The 27,193-nt window shown below is 35.7% G+C and overlaps 1 protein-coding gene across 3 annotated transcripts in view; it reads left to right on the top strand.

The window, feature by feature from the left end:
* The first annotated feature begins 1,388 nt into the window (after nucleotides 1–1,388).
* Nucleotides 1,389–27,193, top strand: part of tspan9a (tetraspanin 9a) — a 192,466-nt gene continuing 166,661 nt past the window's right edge. For 2 of the 3 annotated variants that reach the window (XM_088417339.1, XM_088417338.1), the window contains exons 1-2: nucleotides 1,389–1,639; nucleotides 23,761–23,818. The gene's annotated coding sequence lies outside the window, so the exon portion shown is untranslated. The remainder of the gene's footprint in view (nucleotides 1,640–23,760; nucleotides 23,819–27,193) is intronic. The other variant, XM_088417340.1, reaches the window with a different exon arrangement.

Here is a 27,193-nt window from a genome sequence, read left to right as displayed (position 1 = left end):
CTAAAGAATTCTTCACGCACCAGTTCAAAAAGAAATATCAAACACATTTTTTAAAGATGTACTGGAATGGGTAAGGGCTTTAAATGAGTTGTAGTATATTACGATTGTTCTTTTGTTGTTTAATACACACAATGATTCTAATTAGTCAATTACAATATCACATACGGTACAAATAACGTCACTGATGGTTTCACTAAAAACATGTTTAATTAATTAAAAAGTCTCTTACATGTTAAATCTGAAGTTGACTGTGAATGTTTTTTGTTACTGTGAATTGAACTATATGTAGTCTCAATTACTTTTACAGCCCTCATAAAGTAACACCCACATCTTTTGAATTAAATACGGTTTACCACCAGCATCGATATTTTGTCAGTCAGGGTGCAGATTTGGTTAATTACAAGGCAATCACGCGTTATGTTTTATGGTGCCTATAAATGGTTCTCAAATTCATGAATAATGACAGTAATAATAATAAGTACAACCATAAACAAATTTACCGAATCCATCCATCCACTTGTGACTGAACTCATTAGAATCGTACTTGTAACTCAGTCTCCATTCATAGACACATTTAAACCGAAATACAACTCAGTAAATAGCCTGTGTTGTACACGATTAAGATGATGCAACGCCCAGTAATGCGTATGTATGCTTCTGTATATGATTTCTCTGGCCATGGTGTCATAAATGATGATATTATTAGGGGTATTTATTCGAGTTGGACATCACTGAAGGCAAACGTGTGAAATGCACAGACTGCCACTGATACACTTACGTGTGTGTGGCCACTTCTTGAAGTTAAATTAGCTGTAGAAGCTCTATTGTTGAATCTTTCTTTTTTTCCTCATAAAAATTCTAATCAGATATAACTTTCTAAAGTGCTTGTCCTCTGCTGGGTCCCATACTAGCTCGAGCCTACCTCCTGTCTTTGGGTAAGAAACAGGCCTGCAGGATCCACCCTTGGACAGGGTGCTCACAGACAGTTATTAACGGTCAATACAATTATTGTGAGTTTTCCAATATCGGGGGACCGCAAAATAAGTACTCACACCGTAGCTCCATTCGCCAATCAATTACCAGGGTTTTTCGTGTGACGTTGTTTCATCCAGCCTCTCATAGCGGCATTATTGATTTTATATAATAATTCCATTGTACGCATTTAACTTATTAAATTATTAAAAAGTTTGAATCACATCAAAAACGTTTTTTTTTCTTTCCAAATATCCTGTTATCAAAGTAACGTATGGTTTAACGTATAGCGTAGTGCCAGGCAGTGTCGTTTCCAATTCCGTTTTATTCCCTCCAGCAAGAAAATCCCCCTCAGAACCCCAGCACACCTCTAGGGGTCAGTAGAGAGCTTAACGTTCCTCCACTTCATTCCCCGCTCGTCCTAACTCCCAAAGTGGAGCAACTTTTATTTTCATCAGAGACACTCAGTGTACACCCCGAAAGTGAAGAAGACACCCTTAACGTCCAGCCATAGAAAATAAGTTGATCCCAGCTGCTCTGACTGAGGCTGACTCGAGGCCGGCGATCGGAATTAAAGACACAAAGCATCGCCTGGGAAGTTTGTGCTGGAGCTGCGAGGTTGCGTCTTCTGACAGGTTGTTGTGGTTACAAACTTGTGGAAGTTAAGGTAAGGGACTGCTATTTGTTTTCGACTCACACAGCTTTGAAACCGATTTTTTTCTGTCACCATTGCGTTTTTCCCAGTCGACTTTTCACTGAACATGAAGCAGTCAAGTCATGAAAAATTAGGATCTCATGGGACTTAACCTCTGTAATAGTTGCCCTGATATTACATGACTACAGACCACTTAATAATGTAATTTGGGTATGCTGAGGCTCAAATGCTTAGGATGTTTACTCATACGTATTGTGCGCATAAGTATTGTGATTGCACTTTGCAGAGCACCCGGCATTATGCTGAAAGCTAATGGATGCAGTGAATTTCTGCCCCACTCCAGAATGCCACGGACTCGCCGTGGTTTTTGTGATGTGACATCACAAAGTTGAAACGTGAATGAATTGTGAACTCTGACCGTTGAGTGGAAGTGAGTTGGCTGAATTCACATTCCTGATTTCCTCTGAGCTGGCCTCAATGAGCAACAAGCAGTGAATGACTTGTTGGTGACATTTATTCGTTCTTTTTTTTTCAACAACAAAGATTTTAGATCACAGAAGAAGAAAAAAATAAGAGAAATACTGTACTAATAAGATGCTGGCGTAGCAACAGTTTAAAGTGAAACATTTATGATCACGTTGTTTAGTAAATTGCTTATAGTTGAGAACTTGAATGTCAAAGTTTAGCATATTTTTCATCTGCATTCAGCATGTTTTCTCTATAGTAGTTATCTTTCAGGCAAATAATACCTTTAAATGAAAGACTTTTTTCATGGGATTTTCTAAGGGGAGCGCACTGGCCTAGCTGCTAAGATACATTGAAACTTACTCTTAAGCTTCCCCAACAACTAAACTGATGAAAATAAAATTTCCTAATTTGAGTTGAGTGTGCCTTATTGCGCATGTTGAAACAGCTGCTCATTGCTCATGCAACTCGGGTATGGGTCTTAAACTCATTCACCCTGCATTTTATCCTCGCTACCGCTCTACTAGGAAGAGGTATTTTGGGATTTTGGAATTTAATTGAGGGATTTGTATTGCAATATTAATATTGGACCCTGAAGGCTCTACACGCAGTCTCTATTGTAGTTTATGAGATTGTTTGCACACGATTTTGTGTCTGCAGTTTTTGAGTGATAGGCATTACATTTTTTTTTTGATGGGTAGAGATTATTTCAAAGATGTAACGACACAGTATTAAAAAAAAACAACAGCTAATAACTTGCGCATTTAATGTCAAATTTCATTATATATAATCAAAATTGCCTTTGTGTACACGCAACAGAATCTGTTGTCAAACCAAGTCCATCAGACAAGATAAAACAGTTGCAAGCAAATTGGGATTTGAGAGCAACCCCTTTTTTCCCCCTGAGTTTGGATGTATTTATCAACTGATGAAACAACATTTTTGTGCTTTGGAAGGATTCATCTTAATTCAGCTCAAGACCTCTCACAATAGATATTTTGCTGAGCCCAGCCAACTTTATTTTTAGACTTTACTATCCTTAAGTATGTAGCAAATGGTATCAAATTGTATTTTACTTTGTTGGTGTTTGTGCTACTTTTAGTATATGCATTATTTTGCCACAAAATAAGCAGGTTTATATAACACCTGACATGTTCTCCTGAAGTAGTGTCCAAATATGGAACATTAATTTCCATGTCTATCCCTGCTTCATGTAATTTGGAGCTCAGCTCCTCATTTTGACTAGAATTTACTGAACATTTGCTAGAGAAATGATTATGACATTGCCAGAACTGAGATGAAACTAAGTAATAGTAAGTAATTAGGAAACTATGCATGTACAGTATGCGTTGTTTCAACAAAACATAAATTCCACCAGTATCTATCTTTCTTTATGAACAACATTTTCAAAATGTCCTTATGTACGTCATTGCTGCAGATCAAGCTCAAGCTATGTGCATTTGCATTTGAATGAATGTTTTCCAAGTTTGAAGACATTTGCCCTTGATTTTCTCAGAGCAGTCTCAGTTTGTAAAATAAAAGTGTAAAAGGTCACTGATTTTAAAAATGTCCATCCATGCCTAAGTTTGTGTACTGGATCACTTTTATTCCATAACATTTGTAAGTTTTGTTTGTGGAGAGTTTTTCCTGTGGGAAGCACTGGCTGATTCTCCATGGCAGTAAACAAAAGCAGCAATGTGTTGCTGTCGCACACTGGAGAGCTCGGCTCTGTGTTCTGTCCTTTCCTGAAAGTTCCTATTCTCTAGGACCGGGGCGCACCAACATCCGCAACGCTCACTCTGCAGGGCCTCACAATAGATGAGCTGTGCTGCTGTATCAACATTTATTCCTCTCTTGTCCCCACCCGAAGGTTTAATCACATACTTGTGAGCTTATCTGTAACAGGAAGAGGCTGCCTGCGTGCAGAATTTTGTGACGCTAGGCTGTATGAGACTTATTGACTTTTCTTCTTGTGTCAAAAGATACCCCCTGTGCCCCTTTAAGGAAAAGCAAATAAGCCACTTTTGTTTGTGCCACTCTTAAACAATTCATGATAGGCAGCATTATTTTCACCAAGAGATTATACCAGGCATTTATTCTGAAGACCAAATTGACAAATTTTGTCCAAATGATGCAAAAAATGATGAAAAAAATGATGCACTGTATTTATCAATCACCAGTACCATGCCACATTGTCGTATTAGCATGCAGTAACATTTGCCAAATTATTCTTGAATACAAGAAACACCTGTAGTAGTTTCACAACAGTTTGTTTTAGACGGCAACCTCCTTGGCTGCCCAAAACCCTTTATTTTATTATTCATGGAGTATTTTATTTTTGGGGTAAATGTAGAGTAAATTTTCAGTTTATTCTAAAGGCCATCTTTTATTTTGATTTTTTATTATTTTTAAAGTAGTTTCTTTCAATTTTAGTCAGCTCCCCATCTCATTCTGGATATTTTGTCAGGATCATTTGCATCTCAGTCAAAATAACAAGCCCACCCAACATGTCCCACCAGGCAAATTTAATTTTTTTGTATTAGATTTTCTTTCTTTGAACAGTTTCAAGAGACAAAAACAATGATAGCATTCCAAACCATATCTTGAAAAATTGCAGAGCTGGGTAATCAGTCGCTTTATTACCCTGTCACTGAGGAAACGCCTACATTCGGCGAGCAGTTGCACATTTTTTACCTCAGCTTTATGAAATGAAGTCTTGAGAAAAAAAATAAAAATAAAAAACACGCATGGACTGAGCTCCAACTGTTACGCATTTATGTCCAGCCATCAGGGTCAGTACAGATGGGTTTTATTTTTACTAAGCTTCACATAGAGAAATCGCCAAAATGCAGAAGCGCTCTCCTAAGTTGGGCGTTCGGTTAGCGAAAGGTCGCTATGGAGACAGATTTCCCAGCTCTGCAAATTTGTATTCCATCATCATTGCATGGTGTTGTGACTACATTTATTGATAGTCTCTTTAGTAGCTTTCATTTATGTTAACAGCTCATCATTTTCTTTCATCTTGTCCCATAAAAGGGTTCGTCAGAGTGTGCCATTCTATCTTCTGCAACCTCCTCTCCAACACCAACTGTCCTTATGTTTTCCGTCATTACCTCCATTAACCTTCTCTTACCGTCTTCCTCTTGCTTCCCTTTCCAGCAGCCCAGTCATCATCATCCTTTGACCAATGCACTGACTAGCTCTCCTCTCATTATGTGCAGACTGTGCAAACAATCTCAGTCTGTTTTCTTTGACCACGTCCCAAAAACATCTACTTTGACAATTCTTCTGATGGGCTAAATGCTAATTATATACATGCTAAAGAAAATATAAATATCTGGTTTTTTGCCACCTCCTCCGGGTTTATAATTTTTGCCACCTTCACCTCCTCCTAGTTCAGTTCTTGTAAACTCTATCCTTCTTCTTAGATAACTCTATCCATGAATGATTTCCTGCATTTTCTGGTTCCACCAGCATCTTTCCCCTTTTCTACCACAAATCATTCCAAGTAGTCTACTGCCTGTCACCTCCTTTATAGCTTTCCAGTTTGCCGGAAGCTCCACCTACTCACAAAGATCCTGTCTCTTGGCAATTTTGGGACAAATATATTCTATGTATACATTTGTACATTTTGGCGTATCCCTACAATATACAATTATCCATACTTTCACTGGCTCACTGTGCCTCTTTGATAAGTGGCGTATATATATATATATATATATATATATATATATATATATATATATATATATATATATATATATATATATATATGTATATATATATATATATATATATATGTATATATATATATATATATATATATATATATGTATATATATATATATATATATATAATATATAATAATAATAATAATAATAATATATATATATATATAAATATATATATATATATATATATATATATATATATATAAATATATATTATATATATATTTATATATATATATATATATTTCCTTCTTGCAGGTCCCAGACAGAGAAGTCAGTTAATCAAACAACATTATGATGGCTTGTGTAAGCCGCAGTGGGTCTTTCTGTTTTGTTTGATATTGTCATATTTAATTCAGGTGTTAAATTTTATTTCCATGCTATTTCAGTGTTCATACTTTTTGGTGGTTATCCATGATCATTTTTAACAATTGTTGAAAAACACTCCTCTAATCATTTCACTCCAAATTAAAAGCCTAAAATATTAAATGAATCTGATATGTTTGTACGACCCAACAGTAATTTCAGTGGAACTATAATCTCTCGAGTTTATGTTATTTGCACACTAGTAATACAATGGAGAGATTCCGAGTCAGTACACTAGGTTTCGCTGTCAATTCTGGCACAATAAACCAATATCTGATGCCAGGTCGGCTGTCTTTCTAAGTTCCTGGTGGGCATACTGAATGTTTACACGACTGATAATGGATAAATTAATATAGTAATTATTGTGTCAGGCCTAGAAGCTATGTATTTCTTTTCAACACATGTCTTTGTTTTATGTTTAGTTTGACAGTAAACTTCTACTGGGGTGGTAAAAAATTGCCTGATGCCTCTTTTTTAAATATGTGCTCTCTATCCACCAAACTAACGTTACTTGTGAAAAGATTTGATATTAATGCCACCATACAACGGTTAAATCTCTACTTTGCAAGTCAAGGCAAAAACACTGTTTTAGGAATGGCGTGCGACTAAATTATGTTTTGCTTTAATGTTTTGTAATTGCAAACTACTTCAACAGTATTAATGATGATCTATAATTACAATACAGTATGGATTCTACAACTAGCAATTCATTTTATTAAAACAGAAATAGGAATATGAAAGGATTATCATCAAATATTTCTCAGCATTTAAAGGCCCAACAGAAAAAACCTAAATATGTAACACTATTCCAAAAAGAACAAGCATATTTTAAATGACAAGAATAGAAAAAGCTATCATTATCCATTTCACATAAATCATAGTTGTCTGATCATGTATTGTGCTAGTAACAATATGCAGCAATAATCCATAACTCTGTTCCAGAAGAATTTCTACCGCCATTTTCTGAGAAATTAACTTACAATGTTAAATAAATAAATAAAATAGATAGCACTGTTTTTAATTTGCACACAATGAAGACTTCAGACCCAACCCTGGCCACTTAATCCCTCTGACAAAAATCTAAAATACAAACCAAATACATTTTTTGGAAGATAATTAAGATTCAGTAAGTGTTTTTTTTTTTCTGCACATATCCATACCTCAGCAAAACAACAACAACAACAACAACAAAAAAAGGCCAATGCACGTAATGCGTGCAACTGTGCACACACTAATTAGTTTACGAACAATTTGTGGAATTGTGGAAGCACTCATCTCAAGTGCCAGTTTCCATGCACACACAACTTTTGGCCAAACTCGGTGGGGTTGATGCTCCTTCCAGCCTTTTTAGCTGTAGGAATGTTTCAACAAACGGTTAGTGGGCCGATGTTTATTTGTGTGGATTGTTGGAAGTCGTTCTTGGATTCATTTCTTTGGTCCATCCTTCGGACAAATGTGATGTTCGGGCTCCTTTGAAAACTAGGTGTATTTAAAATCACTGAGGATCAAACAACTGGCCTCACTTCATCTCTCAGTAACAAACTACTTTTTAATTGGTATTACAGTTATTGAAATCTAGTCCAAAGTGTTCAATGTGCCACCACTAAGGGCCCCAAGGTGAGCCCAAGGGCACTTTCACATCAATTTCAGTAGACAGTAGTGGGGCATAACATAAAATGGCTAAACTTGTGTGAATTTGAAATGTTATTCCACAAAAACTAGATTAACTTGAATATCACGTTTGGATTTGTGGGGGCATATAGAACGTATTATAGCAAAGACAATTTTTGACTTTAATTGCGCAATGTCGAAATATTATGGAGACCCTGAAAATGAAGCAATAATACAATAATAGTAATAATAATAATAATAATAATACCATAAAGCCTGATCTATATCTGCCTATATAATATCTATTAGAGATGAGACACAAATCCTAGAGACGAGAATCTTACAAGATTGAGTTGACAAGAGCAAGACCCTTTTTTTTCTTCAATTTTTTTTTTTTTTTTCAAAATTTGTATTATCGAACAATGCCCAACAAACTTTTCAATTTTAGAAATGTTTTATATTACTGAGCAGGGTTCAACAAAATTTTGGATTTTGTGTGTGAAAGTAAATAAAAAAAAAAAAATAGCCAGGCTCATTTTTGAGCTACAGATGACATCTTTTCTAATACTGTTTAAAAATGTGCATACAAGCTCCTGTTAGCTATGGTGTATGGACTTTTTTTTTTAACCATTCTTGTCTTCAACTGGAAAACAACAATATCACCACAGGTGATTTGAAAGTATTTGGAGTATCCTGTATGTCTTCTGTAGGGCTGCAGATATTAAGACTGGGTGTCTGTCTGTCCGCCTGTCTGTCTGTCTGCCTGACTTGAATCAGAGTTTTCTTTGGGTCAGTTGTCCTGGAAGGACATTTTCTTTTATCTGAGACCTTTTGACAATGTTTTGCTGCAAGACATTTTACATCCCACACAACAAAAGCACATCATGGCCAACACAACTGTTGGATCTTTAACACTTGAAAAAAAAACAAAAACCCTCTGGTATCTGATCCTGAGGAAGATTGATGGTCAAGCTTCAAAGAAACCTCAGCTGCTTGAAATTGTGCCAAAATGCATTGCACCTGTGTTATTTAAAACATTCGTCTTTAAAATAATAGTATTTAGTTTTTTACGAATCTCAAGTATCATCGCACAGCTCTATGTTTTACAGTCAAGATGAGTGTTTGCTTTCTCTGCCTTAGATAATAATGAGTATTATGGGGATTAATGTTGTCAGAAGATGGTATAATAAAATCAACATTTCACTTATTTTAATCAAATGCATTTCCCTGACAAGTAATGCAGTGGAACTGCTAATTTAGCAGTGGAGTTCATAATGCACCAGTCTGTGCTGATCATTAGGTAGTTTGTTGGAGAAGAAATGTATTGAAAGAAGCCACAAAAAGCGAAAATGATGCTCACTGAACTGAGTACAAGAGCATGGGCATCATGCTTCTTTTATTTATTTTTTTATCTTTAAACATTAAAACTGTCCAACTGTTCATTCAGATTGAACCCTATGATCTTTGCAACAAAAGCAAAGACATCAGAGCATTTCAAGATATCTCAAATGTGGTTTTACCTCATGTAATTGATGATTAATATGTGTTGCTGTCCTGAATCATGAATCAGTTTTGTTGTCTGTGCAATTTAAAACCTTGGCATTGGAAAGGAAACTTCCAGCCCCCAGCCCAACCAAAAAACAAAAAACAAAACAAACAAAAAAAACCTGCATATTTTGTGACATAACTTGACTCACGATTGTTCGAGAAAATATTGTGAGAAAGTCATTTTCCGCCAGGCTTGAAACTGCTGCAATTAATTGGACATCAGGGAGCCTCAATGGGCAGGGAGTTCTTGCTTACTTTCCAAAAGCACCATGCCAACATACAAGTCAAAATCACCTTTGTGTCTTGAGCCTGTTGCTTCTCGGCCAGAGCCCTCGAGTGAACTTTTGAAATGTGATCCTTCCTGCTTTACTTTACGCTGTGCCATAACTGCTTACACATGTTATTGACTTTTTTCCACCTTTTGTTAAATTAGTGAAGAGGTAAAAAGACTTCTCAGTAAACCAATCACATTCATTAAAAAGCATCAAACTGCCTTTTTCTCCTAATGTAAAATAAGGTGATTATATATTTATAAAATAGTATTATACAGTTTAAACTCGTGCTGTTAAGAGTAAAAAAAAGTAAATATTGATCTAAATATTCTGTTTATAAACTAAACTAAATATTGCAAAAAAAAAAAAAACCTTCAACCCGACTTTAATTTTATATACATGCATTGTATTATTGTGGCTAAAAGACTGAAATACAACTATAAAAAACGGCTTCAGTCATTTATTTTCATTAACAGATTATAAAAGATGCATTTGTAACCATTTACATTTTGCTTTGAGACGTCTCAAATGCTGACTACATCCTTTAGTTCAGAGCATCTGGAGGAATGGTGTTGTTTTGTCAAATGCCAAATAATTAGAAAAGAACATTAAAATAAGAACATCGACAATCCAGTTGGTCACAGATTTTCTCAGTCAAGTCAAGTTTAGTTTGGCAGAGCTTTGCAGTGGCTTGCTTATTAAAGTCTTTGTTCCTATCATTAGCTGTGGCTACACTCACAGTTGAGTGCTTTGCATCTATTTAGTAGGTTAAACTTGAGCTACATCTGTGGTAAGCTAGTTCCTTTTTACAAAAAAAAAATGCATTTCACTTTTTATTTCATGATCAAAGTTGCTGGCAACACATCTTTAAAGTGAAATGTACAATTCATCAGACCAAAATCCCTCACCTGATCTTCCATTTTAATGTCTTCTTTCTGCTTCTGAATTTTTCCTCTTACCCTCAATTGGATCCTATCAGGTTATGTCAAAGACAATGACAGCCAATAAATGTCACATTCAGGGTGCGATTGACCTTTTTTTTCCATCCCTCAAAAATTCAAGCACAAGAAGCCTATGCATAAAAATGGATCTAATCGGCGTACAGAAAGCAAAAGTTCAAGATTTAAAATATGAAATAATACAGTTAAAATAATAATGCTTCAACTTTGATTGTGATGAATGAATTGCAATTCATATAATTTTGGCACTCCTACTTTAAACAGTTAGGTGTTAGACATTTTTTAAACACATTTAAATGTGTTTCACCATAAAAACAGTAAGTGTAAATTGGGTGTAAAGAATATTGCATCATGTGTAGTGTGCATATGCCTTTAAGTGGGGTGGCATGTGATTTTGTCAAATTTGCATGTGTCTGGGTAAGAACTGTGGCAGAGAGCTGCCTCTGTGTGAGTGTGCTCAGTGTGTTTGACTGTTATTCTGGTGTGTATGAGTGCCGACAAATATGGCTTTCAAACTCAGGCAATTGAAAAGTATACTTGTCAATAGCAATGGATGTAAACGCACACAGCATAACGGGGGTGTGCATGATACACTGGGATATTAGGAGGGAATACGTGAATAAATAAAAAAAAATGGATTAATACATGGTGCATGGTAAACTCGTGCAATTCCCCCTGCCAGTTGACAGATTAATTTGCTGCCAACATTTTGATCGTTCTGATGCATTTTACAACCTGAGGAACACTTTCCTTTTGGTGTCATCGTTAATCTGAATGTTTGACGCGACTGCATTTGGCAGGTATTCTTACATTTATTACTAAAACATGCATGGCAATCAGCTTGTCTTGATGTAAATTATCACTGCTGCGATGGTGAGGTTTCAGCACAGCAGTTCATATAAATTGTATTTTGTTTTGTTTGTGGCTTCAGCTCGCACCCTTTAAAATATAAAATCCCCCTTTATTAGCAAATCTGCACGTGAGTGTATGCACATTAAATTTTGCACAACAATTTGTTTTTTACAGAGGCGTCTCTTCTCATGAAAAACATGCATAACATTCTGCCCCTTCCCTTTTTGTATGCATATGTTTTTCATTTTGATTAAAAAATCGGGGATTCACAAGCGTGAGGAAGTGTGTGATGATTGACATGTTTACTTACCTTTGGAGGGATGTCAGAATGCCTCCGGATGTGGACATTTATTTGCTCTGACGGTTCATCTAACCTTTTCAAAGTCTAAAGCCTGAATTTTAGGTGAACGTTTGATAGGTGTGGTATTTTCATCTTGACATTAGTCTTGCCATGTTTTCATAATGAGTGTCGTCATCAGTTCCACCGCTTTATTATAGTCACATGACTTTATCAGGTGATTCAGTTAGGGGATCATTGACAGCACTCAAGAACAGGCAGTGCTCATTTCAGCATTTTGTTTGCTACCATATTTAAACCATTGATGTCAGCCTCCAAGCCAAATCCTTACGAAACAAACTGCTGGGACTAACTATAATCAAAACGCAGATCTGACACTTATTGTTACTATTAAAATATTTTACCAATAAAAACTACAATATAATCACAGTCATACTATTGATTATTTTTTATAACAGAGGTAATGGAAAATATAATCATTTAATTATATATACTGGATCACAGATTGTGATGATAGGACCATCAGAAGGACCATAGCATTATTTCTAGTTTTTGACTGAATTTTTTTTTCCAAAGGTGCCCTGAGTAAAAGGAGATGTGTCTTTTATGTCTCAAAATGCATTGTTATTGTTGAATGTGGCACTTTCCCTCAGTCGAGGGCAATGACCCGGATTATTGTCTTGGACAACAGGCACTGTCTTTCATTGTTGTCACAAAATGAGATTCTTCAGCCAAGCAAGAACACCTCAGCTCCTACAACAAATTTCTCAGCAAACGAGTTGCAGTGCCGTTTGAAAGAGGATAATTCTGAGCATTTTTTTTTTTCTTGTTTTACACAAAGAAACACAACGAAACAAACTTGGATCAACACTAAAATATGCAATGTTTAACAAATGGTTTATAAGGTGAGAAATATGAACGTGTGGGATAACAAAGGAATATTTGGGTACTTATGGGAAAAACAAAATAGTTATATATGACTATGGTTCTGTCCACTCGTGTGTGAATCCAGTTCACACATGGTCCTTTCAAACAATTGCTACTTAAGTGTGAAAAAATATGGTTTTTACTCAAAACCACACAATTACAATTAAGTAGACTTAATCATATTTTCACATAGTGCATATGACTGTTAATTAAAAACATTCATGGATATGCTGTGAAATCAAATGAATTTAAAGTGCACAATAGCTACTGACAGTAGAAACCATATGCAGAAAACAAGAACACAACCATGATGATTTATTGCTGGGAAGGAAACAAACATGTTTTCCATGCTGACTTATGATGAATAAAAATGCAACATGCATTCTTTTCTGAAAATTGTATTTAACACCTTCAAGCAATAAAAAGGACTGGAAATGAAAAGCACCCCCCCCCCCAAAAAAAAAAAAAAAAATCACGAGTAGTTGCAAACTTAAGTTACTTAATATTTGCCATTATTTTTAAGTAAGAGATTATAAATAATCTCTTACTTGAAAGTAAGAGATTATTTTCCTCGCCAACTACTATATCTTCCAAAATAACGGCCTCGCTTTTGTTTTCAAACTGAAACTGGAAAAAAAAAGAAAAACAAAACAAGCATTTGTTTTAAAAGTTGACAGAAAAAGGAAGGAAATTCCAGCCCACTGTTTGCCTTTGTTTCAAATGGTTCATGCATGCCTCTTGCACCTATATTGTTTTCTTTGCCGTAACTCCAACTGCCAGCGAATGGCAGTGACTGGGCCGTCTTTGTCCAACTCATTTTGTTTGACACATGCATTCTCACACTCTGGGAGATCCCCTTTATTGTGCAAATGAAATGAAGCCAGAGCATGAATGACAACATGCTCTCTCAATTCTTCGCTTTAGGTTCAACATGAAAGCTACAATACTGGTGGTACGCTTGTGAAATATCGAAATAAAGTTAATTTTTAAAGTGATGAGAGTTAGGATAGAAATAGACATGGGTGGTGTTCATCTTCCTCCGAACTGACTTACGGTATTGCTCTTGTCTGTTTAAGACAGATGTAAAATCTTTCAAAATATGGTTTCCCATTGTATCGCAATTCTAACAGAAGAGGTCTGCTGCATTATTTAGGCATCCATCACTTATGTGGCTACCAGCATTTAATCATACTCAAGTCTGGCTGCCATCCTGCATGAAATTGGCTCTGTGGCCAGCAGTCCTGTCTTATTGTACTGTATATCAGAAAAAAGTTGATAGCCAATCTTGCTGTGAAGTCTTTAGCCCATGTTCTCGCTCGAAAAAAGTATTGTGTTAAACGTATTCGCAAAGTGACTTGTCAGTATGCCAGCAGTAAAAATAGAAACCATTCCACCTTTTGTCCTAACTAATGACTTGATCATTTGGGTGTAGGTTGATTAGAATCATTCCCCATTTCCCTGTACAATGGAATGAGTGGCGGAATGTTTCTGCGTTCTGCAGTCAATAACTGCCCTCGTGCCCTTTCTGACGAAAGGAAATGGTGATTATTTTACTCTCAGATTTCACAAGATTTGTCAGCATGACACCCAAGCTGTTCGTGCTTGTACTAGTGTGCCACGCTGCCCCCTGGGATCATCCACGTCACCATCCATGTTCTATCCCACTTACTGCATTAGAGGTCACAGCAGGAAAGCTGGACTTGCTCCCAGCTGGCATAGAGAGGAAGGCAAAGGTTCTTTTTTTTTTTTTTTTTTTGACTGGGTCAGTCACAGGATAATTGTGAATGGGACTTTGCAGGAATTGATCCCACACACTAAATAATGGCCAAGTAACAGTATAATCCAAGAAAATACCGATTGAGCCTATATAATACATCCGCCTAGCACCCTGTGTAGAGTAATGCTGTGGTTCAGCTTTGTGAATCACTACACTTCTTCAGTAATTGCTTCACAAAGCTTGTCAAGCCTGACCTAATGCAGAAAAGGGAAAGACTAACTGTCTCTCTTTATGGTTCTGTATAGATTTTTGGTGAGATACTGTAACAACAAGCCAAGCCTTGTTTAAGTGCTCCAGTCAGACTGAAAGCTTCTTAATTAAAATTCTCGTTTAACAAATGGGTGGATGTTGTTCTCATGGCCGAGCAGCTGTTTTTATCCGAACTACTTTTGCTGTAGGGGTGGCTGCTGTGGACTGAATGCCTCGTGTGATGAATGTGTGCTCCGCGCCTCTGGTGATTTCTTGAGGTCTGTGCGCCTTGGTGGTTTCTCGCCGCTTTACGTCTCCTGAGGGCTTGTCTGACTTGGGGGTGGGCTTGTCTGTCCGTCTTGCTGCACTGCTTAGAGGTTGTATGCACGATCTTAGCTCAGAACATAACTACATAACATAAATACCGCTTGGGCCCAGAATCAGTGCTGGATAAGTGTTTGCAGTCACAAATGAGTATGGATCTGAGGATTCGTGCATTTGCAATAGTGGATGTAGACGTGTGGAGTACAACTGGTGTCTATTGCTCAAATTCTTCCCTTAATGTTGGTTCCTTCCTTTGTCTTGTTTCTTGGTGTATGATACTCTTTCTGGATGAGACATGCTTGAAATAAAAAATAAACAATAAAAGTGTTGTTTTATTTTTGAGCTTCAAAGAAGGCAGAAATTCATCATCATGTCGCCACATACAGAAATAAAACCTGAGTGCCTCAATGAAAAAACAACATTTTATGAGAAACAAGAACAAAACTGAAGGTATCTTTTGATAGAAGGTTATTGTTTCCCCAAAATAGTTTGGAAAGGTATGTGAGCTTCTTAGTTTTTGTTAGTCCTACCTGCCCGCTCATTGATCTAAGTGGAATGTAATGGATGTGACGGATAACATAATAAATCCTCTTACAACTTCTTCCGTTTCTTCAAACCAAATCTATATACCGCTAGCCAGATGGCTGTGAAAATTATCTGCCTCATGTGTCATGTTTGATCATGCTGGCCAGGCATGTGAGGTAAGAGCTATATCAAGTCAGACAAAGATCTTTAATACTATTTCAGATGTTCCACAAACTTGATCATAATTAGTCATCGTATTTCATTTATTAAAAAGAAGCCTTAAAGTTTGTGTGTGCTTCCAGTCACTGTGCATGCTCTACAGTGGAATTCATTGAGAACACACATGGTCTGGGGTAGAAGATGCGAACTCCACATAGGAAGGAGTGAGCTGGATTTGAACTCAGGACACTAAACTCTGAGGCAGACGTGCTAACCACTGTTCTATCGAGCCCCATGAGATGTATAATCTAATTAATTTAGTTTAGTTCATTTCGAATGTAGGGACAAAAAAAAGCATGCTCACAGAAAAAAACACAGATATATTACAAAACGTTACAAAGCAGACACCATCAAAATGGGTAATAGAGAAAAAGGAAACCACAAGTCTTATTCCCATGTGTGATAAGGAGTGGGAAGAGGTTCAATTTAATGAATCCCACCTCCTTTTAATAATCCTAAAATAGCCTATCATAATAACATATCATCCTGACTTGTCCCAACCGATACTCTACCATGTTCAACCTTCTGATTTCTGAACACTCCCCAAAATCCTCTCTCTCTCTCCTTTTTTTTTTTAATTGATTCTTTTTGATTTAAGGTCATTCCACCATTGCATTCCATTGTACCAAGCAAGCTTATGCAGCCTCCTCACCGCTGCATTGATCAGCTGTCTTGCAGGACTTCTTTCAGCTCTCAGATCCATTCTCAACACCCCACTATCGATGCACTAATTATATCTCCTCTGGATGTGTCCAATCCATCTAAGTCTCATTGTCTCCAAAACATCCAACCCTAGCTGTCTTTCAGATAAATTTATTTCTAATCCTATCCAACCTGGTCACTCCTAAATAAAACCTCAACTCATCTTCATTTTCACAACACTTTCAGCTCACGGATCTCCAGTGCCAGTGACTCTAAAGCGTGCATCGTGGCTTAACAAACAAGAAGTAACCCGATTCACCTGATGTTATTTTTCAATTGAGATGGGCTGACACCATCACATTCACACACACCTAAAGACAGTTTAGTTTTCCATCAACCTTACATTCCGGTGTTTTATGACAGAGGAAACCAAAGTGCTTGGAGATATTTGCAAACACATCATTTCCATACTGAATATTCCAAATAGTTGGCTTGTCTGTGACATTTTTATTCCTTTTATTCGAGTATGTAATGCCGTAAGAATAAAGGGTTGGATCTCAAGCTGAATCCTAAAAAAATGATTGAGAATAGCCAACTAATAAAAAGTGTATTTGGGAACAAATCATTTTAACCCATGTTTTTATGAACTGTAAAATGATTTTGTGTTGGCAACGATTCTTGGCTTCACACAGATAAGACCAATATATAGATCAGCAACAGCTGTGTCAGTGTTCAGCTTTGAATAGTTAGTTGCCCTATAGTGTTGAACAAAAGTGGAATTGTGCAGGTATTGCTAGCAATGTTGTTGTTTTATAGTCAGCTAAAGAGATGCATATCAGACTCCTTTTTCAAGATAAATGAGCGTAGACCAGCTCGGCAACTGTGAGCACAGCTTTGAGCTTTATGTTGGTCACAAGCATCTGTGAAAAAATATTATGCTCACAAAGCCTGAAGGGAAAGTTGATACAGATGCTCTTCGTGCCTACTCTCTCCAAGTGATTGATCACCTTCAACAATGCGTTGATGTCCATGCAACGGTGAACCCCCTTCTTATTTACGGTGTGTTTAAAATGAAAAGTTTTCCAACTTGGAAAAGTGCTCAGTGCTATAAAAGCCTCATTTTGGCCTTTTGGCCCAACACTGGTGATTGCTAAATGATGAATAGATGGAGGTGACCACGGTGCTACAAACAGTTTGTCTAGTTTCACTTTTTTTTTTCCACATGTTTAAATCAGTGCGCAGAGAATAAACATGAATAGACTGTAATAACACTCTTTAAACCAGTAAAATTTAATGTTCCGATTAGTATTTTTTACGTTTGTCAATGTTAAAGCATTAACTCTGGTGAATAATTTCAATTCCATAACGCGTTAGAAGAAACAAACTGAGTTAACTCAGCTCTATTTACTTCTTGTGGCAGCTGAACCCTGTTAACTGCAATAAAACTGAGGGGTAAGTCACTAGCACAAAGAAAGACAAAGATGGGTGTTTGTGTAATTTAACTATGAAAGGTTGCTCAACAGTTTTTTAGTTTTTAAAAAAAAAAGTGCCTTTGCAAAGCCAAATTCAGGCACGGTAGTGCACACAGCAAACCCTGATGGGCAAAACTAAACCTCTAAGTGACAACTTTTTGAGAAATGTTCCTATGAGGGGAAAAAAAAAAAGCCTGTCACCATGAATCAGATTTGGTACTTAAGTTCAACAGTCTAATTTTATCGGAAAGGAATCACATTAAATGATGACCTTAGAATATTTTTTATTTGATAATTGTACATAAATTCCAAGATTAAATTTGAATATTTCAAGCTTCGTGGAAAATGGTTGTTGAAAAATGTGATTAATTAGTGAAACATACAGTATTGAATCACCTGTTAGCAATAGTATTTTTTAATGTCTGTATTGCTAATGATTTAGAAAAACGTGACCTAAAAATGAATGAACAGGAATTACCTGTTCTATAAAACACGTTCAAAATATTGTTTAAAGCTTCAAGCAAATGGGAACAGAATGTGAGCTCATAAGAAAATTTATTCTTATGTGATTCCGTCATCAATCACAGATGACAGTCTGGGAAAAATGAAAACAATTTTGAAGCTGGATTCCGTTTTCTATAGATTTGTTCCTGCTCTTTTCCAACGTGATATTTGAGTCCTAACAATGTTAGTCATGCACACAGGAGGCATTCCTTCAAGAAAAGATTTAAAGCAGGTATACGCTGATAATTCATTGACTGACAAAGGGAGATGCTAAGCAAGCAGTGGGTAAAAGAAGGAACATAAAGGGAATCATGTTGCCTCCAGTGAAATCTTTAGCAACCACAAAATAACAAAAAGGGCTGCACTCCATTTGCTGTAATTGTAAGCAGTCTTCTTTAGACTGCAAAGGAAATTAATATTTAAATACAAAGATTGTATTTTTAAAAAACAAATACAGTACATTTGGATCGATTCACAATGTATCTGTCCATATGAAGACCTTCGAGAAATCAAAAACTAAGGTCAATTTTATGGAGAAAAAAATTTTCTCTATGGTTTATTTTCCAATTATAATCTTTTTTTGTATAAAACTTGAATAGACTTTTAGACCAAAAGAATGAGAGCAAAGGCTTTTTTTTGTCTACTGCAGTATTAATGGGTGCGATTCAAAGGAAAGTTACATTTTCTCTGGCTGCTCATTCTGTTGGCTTGACAGGTTCTCATTTTATAAAGAAATGGAAATGTAAAATATTTAAAGGTAAAACCTTAAAACAAGACTGACCCTTCAGATCCAGAGGGAAAGGGGAAATGGCAAGAGAACAGGGGAAGAGAAATACATTAAAATACATGGAAATACCTTCTCACGCCTCTGCCTTTTTTTCTATGAGATATTCTGAGGGATTATCAAGTTACAATTCAATTAGTACCATATCTGTTTTTGTCAAGGACAGGATCAAACTTAATCAGTTACAAAGTCAGCGTTAACATCTCAACTTGAACTTTTGTATTCATGTATACCTCATTAGTAACTGAAGGAGCGCAGGAGTGGGGTGACACTTGGGAAATTGTCAAATTCCACTCAAATCAAGTTTGTGTGTGTGTGTGTGTGTGTGTGTATGCGCGTGTGTGCGTGTGTGTGTGTCTGTGTTTTCCTCGCAATGAATAAATCCTAATTCCTATATACAGTACTGGCTATTTTCAGATGCTGGACCATACATCATCATGCTGCTGTATTTTCTCACATACACATGATATATATTCTGTATTATGGTAGCTCTCATTGTGATCAAATGAGCATTGTGAGGCAATCAAATTCTTTGTTAAGGAAAGATTTTAAGTAATAAAGACACAATATGGGCGTTCTGTAGTTTGCAAAGTTGGCTGAGAAATGAGAGTTTTTTAAAAACAGAGGGACTAGTACTTAACAGATTAAGCCAGTCTAAAACCATTGTCTCATATGTTGCATGACAGTGATTTTATTGTCTCGTTTATTGGAAGACCCACTGGTACAGCAGAGCTTCAAACCTGAGGAAGAAATGAATGTCCCATCTGTTCTCAGTTGAAATTAAGCCTTAATGTGTCTTTACAGAGTTATTTGAACATTGAGAGAGTAGAATTTGTACTGAAATAAAACAATAGAACACAGATAAAGACATTGCTCAGCAAAGTTTTGAAACACACTGCCATGATCACAAATCAACAGAAACAGTCATGAAACTAGCGGCGCAAATGACAACTTTAAAACTGTAAAATGAGAAAAAAGAGAATAAGCAAGGAATTGTTTTCTTTGCATCAATGTAGGAAATTAACAACTGGGGGTGTGTTTAGCGGTATAAATTTACAATGTCATGTGGTTTAAAGCTCCAAAAAGTTGAATTATCATGATACAGATGAAGAAGTTATTAAATCACGTTTGCCAGACAATTAATTTTACCTCGTCTAAAATATTGGAAACACGTTTTACATTGACTTCACACTTTTATTTGATAATCTTATTATACTAAATGATAGCCCATTTGGATTTTGGAAAAAAAATGTCAAAAATAGGCAATAATAGAGGAAGTGAAGAAAAAAAAATTTTGTTGAAATTTTTGTTGACTTAATGCTTTCATCAATATGGATCACAATGTACTCTTGCTGTAAATCCAAAAAAATGTGGGATCTGAAAAACAGCCCTTCGTTGGTACCCCAGGGATCTGTACTGGGTTCTATGAATTTTAAAGACCCAAACTTGGTATTGGAATGAGCAACATCTGTTCTGTTTGCAGTCAATACGACAGGTACTCAGGTGAAAATCTTGAAAAATTACCATCGAAGTTACAAACAAAATGTGCAAGCTACAAAATTGTTTTTTTTAAAAATCAATTGTGACTAAATAAGATAAAAGAAAAAAAAAGATGATGTTCTTTTGTAAATGCGATATAAATATACAAAACTTATGATTGATAAAGTAGAAATGAGTATTTACACACATTTCTGGGTGTAATCCTGATGATAAAAGATGTTAGAGGTCACCCATTTACAAAGAAAATAAGAAAATTTGCTTTTCTGAATTTAAAAACCCTATTCCCGTACCGCACTAAAGTGAATGTGTGTGACAAGATATAGTATACATTTTTGGCCCTGTTTGGATGAAGAAATCAAACCTGCAAAAAATTTGGTACATTTTAAAATGCTTTATAAAATCACTTCTTCCATTTATGGTCAGAAAAAAAAAATATTACAGGTAACATTTGATGCTTGGCTTACATTTTTAGTTTAAATTCCACCTGAATGTAGCTACCTGAGTTGTTTCATCCATATCATGTATGAACAAAATGTAAAATCAACATGAATGACATGAACAGCGATTTTGTTAGTATTGTAAACCATTTTGGATTTCTATCTATCACAGCTTTATCCTTTCACATGATGTTGAAATTAAATAAAAAAAAAAAAAAACATGATGTTTTATGCCTTGATGGTCAACAACTTTAGACCCTCTTTAATGTACATGACAAACAATAAAATTAAATATAAGAACTACAATCATTTCCACTGTCCCAATCATCATTATTTGGGGCCTTGCTGTACAACATAAGGAACAAAATAAAAAAAAAAAGAAACATAACAAACCATCTTCATTTCCAATTCTTGTACAGACTTTGGGGCCCAGTACGTCCCTGGAGGAGCGACCGTAGGTCAAGCGTCAACATCAAGATGATTTGCAGTAGCCTAAATATAAATGACTTTGACTTCTGACCTAGAGTAAACCTGCACAAGCTGTCTGATTATCCATTAGCATGGTTTACAAGTCACACATTTTTAGCTCGAATGCCAAAAGTGCATCAAGTTTCTACACATGACCTCATTGCAAGTGAGCCTTCGTCACACCACTGAGGTGTAACTCTGAAATCTGACTTGATAAATTCAGCAGCAAGAGTGAGAATAATCCAGCAAAAGTAATTGCCTTTTTAAATCTCAATTTACATCATCAGGATGAATCTATTCTGCTTTGGGGACCAATTTAAATGAGGAGTGAACATAAACTATTCTTATCCTGTCAAAGGTCTATCCAAAAGCAGTATTGTAATAAAGTGAGTGAAAAATAGTGAATTGGAACCCCCTTCCCTCTCCGAAGCGTGCCGTTGTGAAACCGCAGCGGCAAATGGAACCCAATGTCTTGTTGGCTTTGCATTTTAAATTAAATGAGCAAGGGAAATTGACAAATGCCATGTCTTTTGCCGTGTCATTTGCTCCTTTTTCCATTATTCCTTCAACTGCTTTCCCTATGTTTCGGTTTGCCTTCATTTATTTTTCTCTCCTTTGTAGCTCATTCCAGGCATCTGTTTGTAATGGGAACTTTTAATTTAATCGCTTCGTGACTCACCTGCTTTGTCTTTGCGGGTGCAAGCCACACTGACCAATTCCACCGGTTTTGGAACAGCGGCTATTTTATGCTCGATAGTTTCAGGCAAAATTCAGACCTCAAGGGTGAATGGTGTGGCCTTTCACATGGCCCATATGTCTGTTGTTAAGTATGAGCTCACAGGTCATGGTTTTGCTGTCGTATAGACTTGCTTCAATTTTCATCCTTTACTCTGCACTCTTTAAAATACTGCATAATTTTCAAATGTTGAAGTAAATGCAGTTTAGCTTAGTTAATAAAATTGCCTTAGCTCAGTTTAGTAAATACTGTTAAGCTTCAAAGTCAAATGGTCTCTAGCACATTGAGGTGTCAAGAAATTCAAGCTATAAAGTTTAGAAAATGCACAGCCTAGAAGTGAAAGTGATTCCAGGTCATAAAGCATTATCACATCATAAAGCTGATTGTAAAATACCAGTTTATGAAAAGCTACTAACTAAAGCAAAAGTCATCACTTTTAAGAATGTAAATTCTAAAAGTTTTAATTTACATTTTTTAATATTTTTTGGTTCCAAATTATTCAACAATCTTCATAATTTCAACGACCTACGTATCCATTTACAGTAAAATATATGTTTTGTTTTGTATTTTTAAATAAAATTAAGCAAATGCAGAATATAGAAGAATATAGAGTTTTTCCAAACTTTTGACTGGTGCTGTCCATATGCATAGTAATAATACAGACATACAGGACATACAGACAAAATTATTAATAATAATCATTTAATAATTAATATTATTAATAATAATGATAATATATTTACTCATATTTTGTTATTTTGTCATATATACAAGCCTTCTAAAATGTTGACTAAACTATATTTGACTATATTTGTGATACTCTCATGAGTTTATAGAATGAAATGTCCTTGCTCTGTCCAAGCAAAAATCATATTTACAAAAGGATTGAATGAATGACGATTGTGATGATTACATTGGAGGATGTGCATACCCAGACAGGGATCAATAAATTTGCTTTGCAATTGTTACTTTGGGAGACTGCTTCTTCGATTATGATGCATTTCACTAAAAATAAAAGCACTGAAAAAATATGTGAGGAACTCCACCTTGCCCAGTGCCATACACATATGTGCACGTTTTAAAAATAGCACAGCAACGGGAAGTAAACGAAACCACACTGTAATGAGTCTTTGTCGGTAGAAGCATTTTGTCGAGTATTTACAGTGTTGTGCATCTGTAGTTGCTTCAGTGCTGCAGGAAGCCAATCAAATTCATGCTTGTATCCTGCTTCGTTTCCAAATTCGTGCAAGAGATGATTTTTGACAGGTCGTGGTCAAAATAATGTGAGTGTGTGATGTAAGGAGAGTGGACAAACATATGCTGGGTATGAGTGAATCTGAGTGCATGTTCGGTTGCTCATTTATGTGTGGGTGACTTGTTTTTCTTTTGGTTTGGTCTATCGCTTCCTTACCATCTACTTGAAGAAGCATATGACATCATTGCTGTGTAATTCTTTTGCAGAATTAGCGGTAGCGTCAAAATGAGGACGTGCTCTTAGCATCTGTTTTTCTTCCGCTGTTTGACAGGCTGTCGCAGGCGAGCCCGGTGAAACCATTTCCCTTGTTTCCAACCACATCTGAGCAGGTGAGGAATGACGCCAGTTTCCGCTTTGCTTTTTTCATTTTGTAATACAACGATGTGGTATTAGCTGTTGATTCCGTCTTTGCAGCTTTGAATGTTTAAAACAGTAATTTCTAAGAAGTCATTTTTGGTAGGCCCAAGGCTTACAATTGAAAACATTTGAGTGTTCGACATTTGATTAAGCACCAAGCAGTTCACAGCAGCCCCAAAAGTAACAAATATTTTCTTGTTGTTGTTTTTTTTAGTATGTTTCTGCAATGGCTAATACATCATAGTTTTTTTTGTTTGTTTTTTTAATTCATGTTAACTAATTAATATGAATTAATGTTGAAGTGACAATATTGTTGTTAGAATATATTATATATTATATTATTATTATTTCTAGTTTAAGATTACTTAGTTATAGTTACTTTCAAACAGGAAAATAAAAAACATGCTTGAATATTATACATAATTTAAATTCTGCCTAAGAATCCAGTTGAGCCAGCTTCAGTCTGAATAGAAAAATATTTTGTTTGAAATCCCTCATTTCTGTTCAAAACGGGACAAGACCGAAAACCCAGAGAAAATGGGTCGACTATATATTATTTTATGTTTCTGGATGACCTCTTTTCATTTATGTGACTAGTGTTTTAATAAATCCATTAAAAAGAACATTAACATTGAAACGGGGGAATATAACATAAACATACATGATGTATTTTCATTGTAGTAGTGGATATTCCAAGTTGCCCTTCTGTTTTTATAAAACACATTTCACAAGGAGTACATTCTTGAAGCTCAAATGGGCAGAGTTGACTTTTACTATAACGCAAATATGTGCACAAACATTCTCAAACATTCACAATCAGCAATATTGTTAATAAGGTATTTTTGGTTAATAAAGTGTCATTGTTGTTTTTTATTTATTATTATTATTATTTATTTACTTATTTATTAAACCCATTGTTCACACGTGGATAAATGAAAATGAAAATATGAACATTCTGTGTCAGTCAAGAATAATGAAGGCAGAATTTCTCATTACTGGCTGTAATTATGTATTTTTCTTTCAAAGTGAAAACAAACAAACCTCCCAAAAAGTTGCGCACAGCTAGTATTTCAGCAACTGTTGATTGATGTGTTTTGCTTCCTAGATGTGCTAGACTGCGTCTTACCATACATCTCGGACAGCAGTCCGCAATCGCAGCATGAAACCTTGTAAACATCACAATAGACAGCTGTGTGATCTTTTTGCTGCGCAACTATAACCAAATAGTCATGACGTTAACTCACCAGTAATTAATTCCATTTTATTTTCAGTATTTCCAGAGAAGTAGAACAAAATGACAAGCGTCTAAATCATCCATTTTTCTCCTGTGCTTATCCTCATTAGGGTGAGCTGTGGCCTATCCTAGCTGGTTGTGGGCACGCTGTGGACTAGTGCATTATAATATAATATAATATAATATAATATAATATAATATAATATAATATAATATAATATAATATAATATAATATAATATAATATAATATAATATAATATAATATAATATAATATAATTAGATGATCAACTCTACAAATGCAGTAATACCAAATGTTTTATTCTCTTTAGTATTTGCTTATGCTATTATAATTTACATATTTAACATAGGAAAGAAATGATCTACTTATCATTTTGTGCACCATGGTGAGGCCGTGAGGCAGTTATTTTATAAATGAACTCTGTAAAATGTGAAATATGACCATGCAAATTTGTTGATATGTAAATGAAACTTCTTAATAGTTTTTTTTGTTTCTTTGTTAGTTTTTTTAGTCATACATTTTTAAGGTAAGGTCCAAATGATTTGAGTTTCATCCGCAAGAAAAAACGGGGCACCTACTACCGCATTTTTTTAAATCAATTTTTACATCTGCAAATCTTCCAATAAGGTGTTGTTTTTAATTTAAATTTTCTGACATTATTTAAGTTAAAATCTTTTACCTTTGGTCATAGTGAATGGCCGACGTTATAGCCAGATGGGGACCTTCAGATCCCTCACCACAAGTGGTCAACAAACAATCGTATCATGTTTTCTTGGTTCTGACAACATATTGGGAAGAGGCTCAAGTTTATGTCTGCTTCGAATGAATTGGACACAGTTCCTCAGCAGAGTACTTAACATCCAGCCAACTCAGCTTTGATCTAACCTGGAGACGGTGATGTTGTCGGACGGTGTCGGGGGCATCCACTCAGCTGCCTCGTTAAGTCACCCCTGAATTGTGCTCGCAGAATGTTGTGATTCACATCAGTGACAGTACAGCTGCGTTGTCTGTTGGTTACAAATAAAAAAACACATCTTTCATAGTCTGGCTTGGCCGAACATACCCTTTCTGGAGGAAAACAACAGCCAAAAGTCACAACTCTAAGTTTTGACTTATAAAGTCTGCTCGTTATGTGCTTTTCTCCAGTGGCATGAGCTGCATGCTCCCAGCATCGATGCGTAATGCCTTTGTTCATTCTGTTGTGCAAATGAAGTTTTGTGACCAAAGTATTTTAAACATGAATACACTGCAACCACAATAATAACCAAATTGTTGAATTAATACGTCCCAGAGTGGTGGTCAACATTTAGTGTTCTCCTCAGGGCATAATTTTTGATACGACTTTTGTATTCAATGTGATACAAGGTCTCTTATTCAGCCAAGTAATGGATTCTCTATTGCGAGACTGCAACGGATTTTTTTTTAAATCTTTTTTTAGCTCTCAGTTTCATCTTTCAATTCTAAAAAAGAGAGCATGCTTTTATGTACATATTTTATGTAGATGTTTTGTAATTGTTTTTTATTAATTTTTTAAAAAATCATCAAAGACAGTCATTGTTACGGTTTGACAAAATAAAATAAGGGGTGTGAAGCTTTTCAGAGCTGGGCGGTCGGCACACTGAGAATGGGTGCAGCAGGGCGGTGGGACCAGGCCTGTGTGGAGTAGCGTGAAAAGTCGCAGTATTTCACAGGCCCAATTTATGCTCTCTGTGTAAGAAAAACATCAAAGCTTGGCTTCATTACTCCTCGTCACCACAGAGATCCCCTGCCTCAGTGTTTGACTGCAGTGTCAGCATACCACAACACAACATCCTTCGTTTGGTGGGGCCAAATGGGTTCACTGAAGACCCTGTCTTAAATCAAACAAAGGACACATCCCAGAGTTGCATATACAGTGTCTCTCCCACACACACACACACACACATACAGTATATATATATATATATATATATATATATATATATATATATATATATATATATATATATATATATATATATATATATATATATATATATATATGTGTGTGTGTGTGTGTGTGTGTGTGTGTGAAAAGCCTAAGGCTCTACACATAAAAAAAGTAATTGCAAAA

Source organism: Hippichthys cyanospilos, chromosome 6 (genome assembly GCF_059441005.1).
Source record: "Hippichthys cyanospilos isolate Australia breed blue-spotted pipefish chromosome 6, RoL_Hcya_1.0, whole genome shotgun sequence".
Classification (NCBI taxonomy): Eukaryota; Metazoa; Chordata; class Actinopteri; order Syngnathiformes; family Syngnathidae; genus Hippichthys; species Hippichthys cyanospilos.
The sequence above is the reverse complement of the archived record's forward strand: the minus strand, read 5'-3'. Positions and strand labels throughout refer to the sequence as shown.